The sequence below is a fragment of the Notolepis coatsorum genome (genome assembly GCF_963971535.1).
Source record: "Notolepis coatsorum genome assembly, chromosome: 17".
NCBI classification, from domain to species: domain Eukaryota; kingdom Metazoa; phylum Chordata; class Actinopteri; order Aulopiformes; family Paralepididae; genus Notolepis; species Notolepis coatsorum.
In genome coordinates, this window is record NC_140181.1 from 12,819,097 (window position 1) to 12,826,596 (window position 7,500).

At 43.5% G+C, this 7,500-nt stretch overlaps 1 protein-coding gene across 1 annotated transcript in view; it reads left to right on the forward strand.

Annotated features, from left to right (window-relative positions):
• The window catches only part of atp2b3b (ATPase plasma membrane Ca2+ transporting 3b), a gene marked incomplete at both ends in the record, with an annotated part of 98,982 nt that overhangs the window by 33,167 nt on the left and 58,315 nt on the right, over nt 1-7,500 (forward strand).

The window sequence follows — 7,500 nt, forward strand, 5'->3', positions numbered from 1 at the left end:
AGCCCCCAGACCCCTGGTTGGGTCCGAGCGCTCCTGAATAACCCTATGTAGGGCCCTATATACTATCATTTCTAGCCAATAATACATATGGCTGGTCCAATCCAGCGGCGTCTTCTTGTGGGGGTGTCCGGTGGGCGCTGGCAGCCCCTCCCTCTGGGTTTCTCTGGGGGGAGGCTGGCTGCCCCCCCCCCCTTTGATCTCCCGTGTGGATCTTGACTCAATACCCAGAGGGGGACGCTAGTGGCCCCCGTCAGTGTCTTCCTGATTGGGTCTGTCCCTACAGAAATCTCCTCTTAAATGAATAATATATAACTTTAACATTCCTTATATGAGACCTTTTGATACTAAACAGTTGATTAATAGATTACTTTGTCTGTGAGTTAGTGTCCATGCTTCAACAAGTCTAAACTGGTCTGCCTTGTGGTCAACCCAGCTTTCTCTGATCAGCATTTACATATAGTCAGTTCGAGAAGGTGTCGTTTGTTCCCTAATTTAGTCATTGCTTGAGTGGGGGTTGAAATAACTGTTGCAGCTGTTATCTGATGCAGCTGTCTCAACTGACAGTTGAGACTGTTTAGCCAGAGTCCACTCTGCTATTGAAAGGTACATCTGGCTTTATATTTATGGTTCTCCAATTTATTCACACATATTAATTATGAAATTCCAAGGCAATATTACCACAATTCCCCACTTTGACAATTCTCATTGTCACATACTGTATATTGACTTGGTTTTCTATACATACTAACCATACAATATAATAATAAAAATCATTTTTTCTTCAAATTTTTCTTTGGTACATATCATCAATTAGTTTCTTCTTGTCTTCTTCTTTTCTCCCCCACATTCCCCTGACTATGGCCCCCTCCCGGGGAATCCTGGTGACCCCTTCATCCAGATCCCCAATTAAACTATTCTGCCTTTAATGAAACAGTGTTTACCACCTACTATCATCAGGCTCTGTTCCTCTGGGCTCACAGCCAGAGGCTTATTTGTTGAAAACAATTAAAACAATGTAATCTAAACATTACACATTAAAGTAAAACACAATTTTTTAAAATTATGGTATCCGTTGACATGATCTGTGGAGACACAGAGATTATTCTTCATTCTTTCATACATTTTGCTTCTCCTCTCCTGTTAATTCTTTTTCCAAGTCAGCCCAATCACATTTTGCATAATCAACCCAGTTGGTCTTCTCACCTCTCCCCCCTTTTATGAACATCCCTATGGACATAAACCTTACCACCTCTGCGCACAGACGGACAGGGAGGGAGGAGCATCACGCAAGGGAAAAAAAAATTTCACCATATCGGTCATAACCTACACCTTACTTTTTACTCTACCTATGTGTATGTGTTTAGTTTAGTACTCTCGCGTTGTGTCATAATCTATATCAGTCGTTACCGTTCAGTCACTTCCCGTCCAACACACCAATCAATCACACAGAGGCCCTTGTTCAACGCTTTGGTTGCACAGTCTCCGACCGTTTTCGCCCCCCCCCCCCCCCCTCCACCCCATGTCGGCCAGCCTCAGCTGAAGCCACTGTTTTTAGGCCTGGACCTCGTCATATTCTGTCCCATGACTGTATTTCCATGGATCTACAGACGAACGACTCCGTCAGTCTGGAGGTATGTCTCAACCTCCGGCCTTTGTATTCGGGGCTTATATTGAAGGAGGGGTAGAGTCCCAAGCGACCTCTCTCCATAATCCAACAATCTCCCACAGGAACTGACTGAACGGGTCACACCATCGTGTCATAATCTAATGAAATGTATTCCTACACATTTTCCCCATGTTCCCCCCACTCGTGACGGTCCATCCTCCCTCTCCGACAGAACTGCAAGGGAACAAAAACACAAAACAAATTTTCCTTATACAATATGTCAAATATTTTTCAAGAGACGCCAAATGGTTAATCATTATGCAAAACGTAATGGGACCACTTAACTGCCATTGATCTGATCCAATGTATCTCACGCTCCAACCGTCCTCTCCCCAGATCATAGAGAAACAACAAACAAAACGCAAATAATCAAAAAAAAACATTCCAACAGATGTCACATGTAGACCACCTCAATGGTTATTAAAAAAGAAAAGAAAAGAAATTTAAAACCTTTCAAGCCAGCACAGTCACCCTCTACAGGCTCCATCCACACCCATTCAGGCCACACAATCATAGATAAAAATAGAAAAGAAATCCAAAAATTTAAATTCAATACCTCATCCCTACAAAACATTCAACAGAAATCAAATCAAATGCAGTAAAACAAATGATATGAAACAAATGATAATGGTATAACCCAAGTGGTTCGATACACTCCTTACCTAAACACATTTTGTTATTTTTAAGACTAGTCTCACCTTAAGTGAAAGCTAAGTGGCGTGTGTGCATGCATGTGTGACCAAATTGTGTGAATGTGTGTCTGTGTGTGTCTGTGTGTGTGTGTGTGTGTCTGTGTGTGTGTGTGTGTGTGTGTGTGTGTGTGCGTGTCTGTGTGTGTGTGTGTGTGTGTGTGTGTGAATGTGAATGGGTGTGTGTGTGTGTGCCTGTGTGTGAATGGGTAGACAAAGGTGAACATGGGGCCCATCCCCCGCTCAAGCACCCACTGAAGGACATCTCAATCTCACACATACATACAAAAATTAAATTTAAATAAAAACATTCATATTATAAACATATATCTCTCTCATACACTCGTTAATCAACCACAGACCGACAATGGGTTAGTTCCCCTGCGCTCATCTCTTCTACTCTCTCATCCGGCTACACTCATCCCTGGCTAATACAATTCACACTTAATTTCTACACTCCTACCCTCACTTCAAAGATGGACTGGACCCATCTTAAATTTAGAACCATCCCTGCCGTCCAGTGCACAGACAGTTTCAAATTATTCCCTTATCAACCAGTTAACTTTCATAAGTCATAACCCCAAATGAATGCCACTTTCTTGATTGCCTCACTCACTCAACCCAGCTGTGTCCTGTATTAGCTCGCTTCCTGTCTCAACATTTCCCCTGTCATAAAAATAACTGTCTCCTGCATCTTCACCTCTCTCTCCTGTTGCATCTAATCTCACGTCCTCCTGTCATAAAAGAACAAACAGCCATTGTAAACAACAGCTGTACATCCTGACCCCCCTTCTGGGCCTATTGGCCCGCCTCAAAAGGATTCCTACCCCCCTGGGTAATATAACCTTCATCTGTAAATCATTAAACGGTTAATCACACTTCTCATCTTCCCAGAGGCAAGCGCCCCCAGGTTTTTGAATTAATAATAAAACACTCATGTCAAAATTTGTCATAATCAGCAAGCCTCCATCAATAAATTATCCTACGAGTCGAAGGCTTGTGTCAACACTTTAACACTATATCAAAGATTTTAACAATCTAAAACAAGCATAAACACATGTCCTAACCATATCAACAGTGTATTAAAGATTTAACAATCTAAAACAAGCATCAGTAAATTATCCTGCTTCACAACCGGGCTTGTATCAAATTTCACTATAAAAACATTTAGTAAATAATATAAACATTATCCTATTTAAATCTCCAGCGTTATTAAAACTATAACAAGTATCTTACATCAAGCTACATAAAACACAACATTATTATCTCAAGCATACAATTGTACATGTTACACAAATTTAAAAAACTGGAAATGTCCCAGCTCTAATTATTATACATGTAGGCATCCTCCATCTCAGCATAACATTTATAGTGGTTAGTCCTAAATTGATTTTACTGCAAGCAACATGTAACTTTAGCGTAGAGCATTTTCCCAAATTCAGCCTATAACTACTCTCAAACTACCGTTTATATCATGTATGCAAAGTAAATAATTAAAAGTTATGATGTATTTCAACACGGGTGACTGAATTTGCAAATCTGGTATGTAGTTGCAGCAGTACTGACTGACTATCTGATGAATTGAAACTGGGGGACCCTGATGTAAACAAGACAAAAGTCTTCCTCTGGTCTGCATCCCCTCAACAATTGTGTGTATTGAGCTGTACTTATCTCTAACCTAACCTAACCACCATACATGTTACATCTCTTCCCCTGCTTACACAAAAATACAATGCACAATTTACAAATATAACCATATTACATAATGCAGAATATTTTCTTACCCGTTTCTATCCCCTGAGCGAACTATTCCGAATGCACGAGACCCCATCCACGTTGTACCGCGCATGCGCAGTGGCAACCGATGCGGCTGTTATAACGTTGCTATGACAACCAAGGTCTGCCACGACAACATAATAACATGCCCCGATATTCATAATCTGCCACGACATTTATCACGTTTCTTTACCCCTTCCCCAACATCTTTCTCAAAACTCGAAACGTGACATATGCCGCCCCCCAAACGCCACAAAACAACGGCATGCAAGCTAACTAGCTTTAGCCAGCTCTAATGCGACGTTCAAGGCCCTCACGGGAGCGTGCCTTTCAAGATCCGTTCATCCACGCAATTCGCTCAGTACCATCCAAAGCATAAACAATTCACACAAGCTTCAAATAGCCAACCACTCTAACAGAAAATAATTTTTAAAACATTCACACCAACCAACGCCGCACACATAGTTCAACACGAACCCTTTCTCCTACCTTCTCCGCCTCACTCCATAGCACCGCGAACGTTACATACTCTCCACAACACCATGACGTCACCAAGCAGCGAATCCTCAATATCATTTACCACGTTACCGCATTAATAATAACCCCCAAAACGGCCACAATTTTGCCACCCCGCGTCTCAACCGCCTCTTACTTGTAATCGCCGCCACAGTGTTTAATCAATTCTCTCATAACGCCATCGTAACGTCCCCAGCTTCACAGCGGACTTTTCCACAGAGCTAGCCAGCTAGCCCCAACCAACAGCAGGGACTCGCCTCAAACATAATATGTCCGTTGGTCATTAAAATATCATAACAAAACCATTAAGTACTTATCAGCCAGTTCGACCGAATCGTTTTTGTATCACAGCGAACGTAATTAATCAACAGGCCGGTTTCGCTCAAGCTTAAAAAGGACAACGCACCCTGAACACGCCGGCACCCTACATTTCCATTAACTACTACGTTTTAATCCTGCAATCGCACAGACCCCTGCGCTGATCATGCCAGGGTCTAACAACCTTTCACCATACTTGACTCGCATGTTCTGAAATAGTAACAGAACCCTTAGCCCGACGCAATTATGCCCATACTGACCCGTCACTCACGGTCCCCGTCCCGCTATCTGTGACTACAAGCAGGGACACAATGCACCTTGGACCCAGCTCCCCTTCCATTTCAGAACAGTCAAATCTCCTCGTCTTACCTGCGCCCTCTTCCTGAGAATAATTTTAGGGCAATTATATACTCAGAACGCGCCCCTGTCGTATACAACAGAATAACCGTGCTTCCTAGCAAGAAAAGCCTTTTACCTGCCGTCATGCGACGCTATCTTCCACAACATGACCAGATAGTCTGTGCGCCACCACCCTTCTTGGTGCAACTCCCCCGTATAGTTCACAACGTACATTCCATACGAGTTAACTAACCCCCGTGGCCCGCTGGGCCGAGACCGGCCTCCTGTGTCTGAATGAACACACAAACACAAAAAGCCTACGTTTGCATGTTCACTGCACAACAAGCGCGATCGTCATACCTCCGGACACACAGGCTAAGATATTGTTGTTGTTGTTATAATCGGTTTTCAGTATAAAGCTGGTCTTTGTCGTCCTGGCTGACAAAACAAAGCAGTCTGTTTTTAATAATATTGCATTTACCGCTCCAGTTGTTCCCACCGCAACCCCCAACCCTGCATGCAGACGCCATATTCACCGCGGGCCCCAAACAGTGGCGTACACAACCAACCTCCACCCTTCTCCTCTCCCTCATCCATTCAGACAACAAGCCCATCGTTAATCACTTCAAACGCAGCAACACCCCAGCTCTTCGCCCCGTGTCCCCAACACACAGCAAGATCCAGATATGATACATATAACAAGACCCTACCGCACCTTTCCAGGGGGAGACACGAAGGGTAGGGAAACACGGCACCATTTCTGTAGTAAAATCCCACAGACTCTACAATAATTTGAGGTTATTGTAGCACAATACAATGAGATTGATTATCTGGACGGAGGAGGAAAGATTCATACTTGATAGAATGGTTGGTCTCCACATCTGGCTTAATGCAGATGAAGAATAAAACGTGTACGCCAGACAAACCAGAATTGTAGTTCAACTCAGCTGATTTATTTGATCAGAGCCAGGAGTCCAAGGTGAATAGAAGGTTGACTTCTACATACAACAGATGATCAGAGAATATTTAACAGCTGTCTGTTGTACAGAAATATCACAATCAGGTTTGCATCTTCAAACCTAAATACTGCACATCAAACAGTCACTTGGTTAACATAATTTGAACATACATGGTTTACTGTACACATTATACATGAGTAAATCTGGTTTACAGATCAGGGATCTGTACAACATTACTCTAATCTATAAACAACCATTTGGTGTTTCCCATGATTTTTACTCACGTAAAATGCAACCAGCTCACAGTTGTTTTCTGGGTGGTTTCGAAGCGGTGGGGGAGCCCCCAGACCCCTGGTTGGGTCCGAGCGCTCCTGAATAACCCTATGTAGGGCCCTATATACTATCATTTCTAGCCAATAATACATATGGCTGGTCCAATCCAGCGGCGTCTTCTTGTGGGGGTGTCCGGTGGGCGCTGGCAGCCCCTCCCTCTGGGTTTCTCTGGGGGGAGGCTGGCTGCCCCCCCCCCTTTGATCTCCCGTGTGGATCTTGACTCAATACCCAGAGGGGGACGCTAGTGGCCCCCGTCAGTGTCTTCCTGATTGGGTCTGTCCCTACAGAAATCTCCTCTTAAATGAATAATATATAACTTTAACATTCCTTATATGAGACCTTTTGATACTAAACAGTTGATTAATAGATTACTTTGTCTGTGAGTTAGTGTCCATGCTTCAACAAGTCTAAACTGGTCTGCCTTGTGGTCAACCCAGCTTTCTCTGATCAGCATTTACATATAGTCAGTTCGAGAAGGTGTCGTTTGTTCCCTAATTTAGTCATTGCTTGAGTGGGGGTTGAAATAACTGTTGCAGCTGTTATCTGATGCAGCTGTCTCAACTGACAGTTGAGACTGTTTAGCCAGAGTCCACTCTGCTATTGAAAGGTACATCTGGCTTTATATTTATGGTTCTCCAATTTATTCACACATATTAATTATGAAATTCCAAGGCAATATTACCACAATGGTAACTGTCACCCTGTGCTCAGTGATGCAGTGAGGCACAGTGATGCGTTGTAAAGTCTGATGGCTGTCGGAATGCAGGACTTCCTGTGCCGTTCAGTGCTACATTTAGGGAGTGTGAGCCTCGCACTGAACGTGCTCCTCCTGTCAGCCAGGTCTGTGTATATAGTGGGTGGGAGGGGTTGTCCCTGATGACCTGGAGCTTAGCAAGGCTCCTCC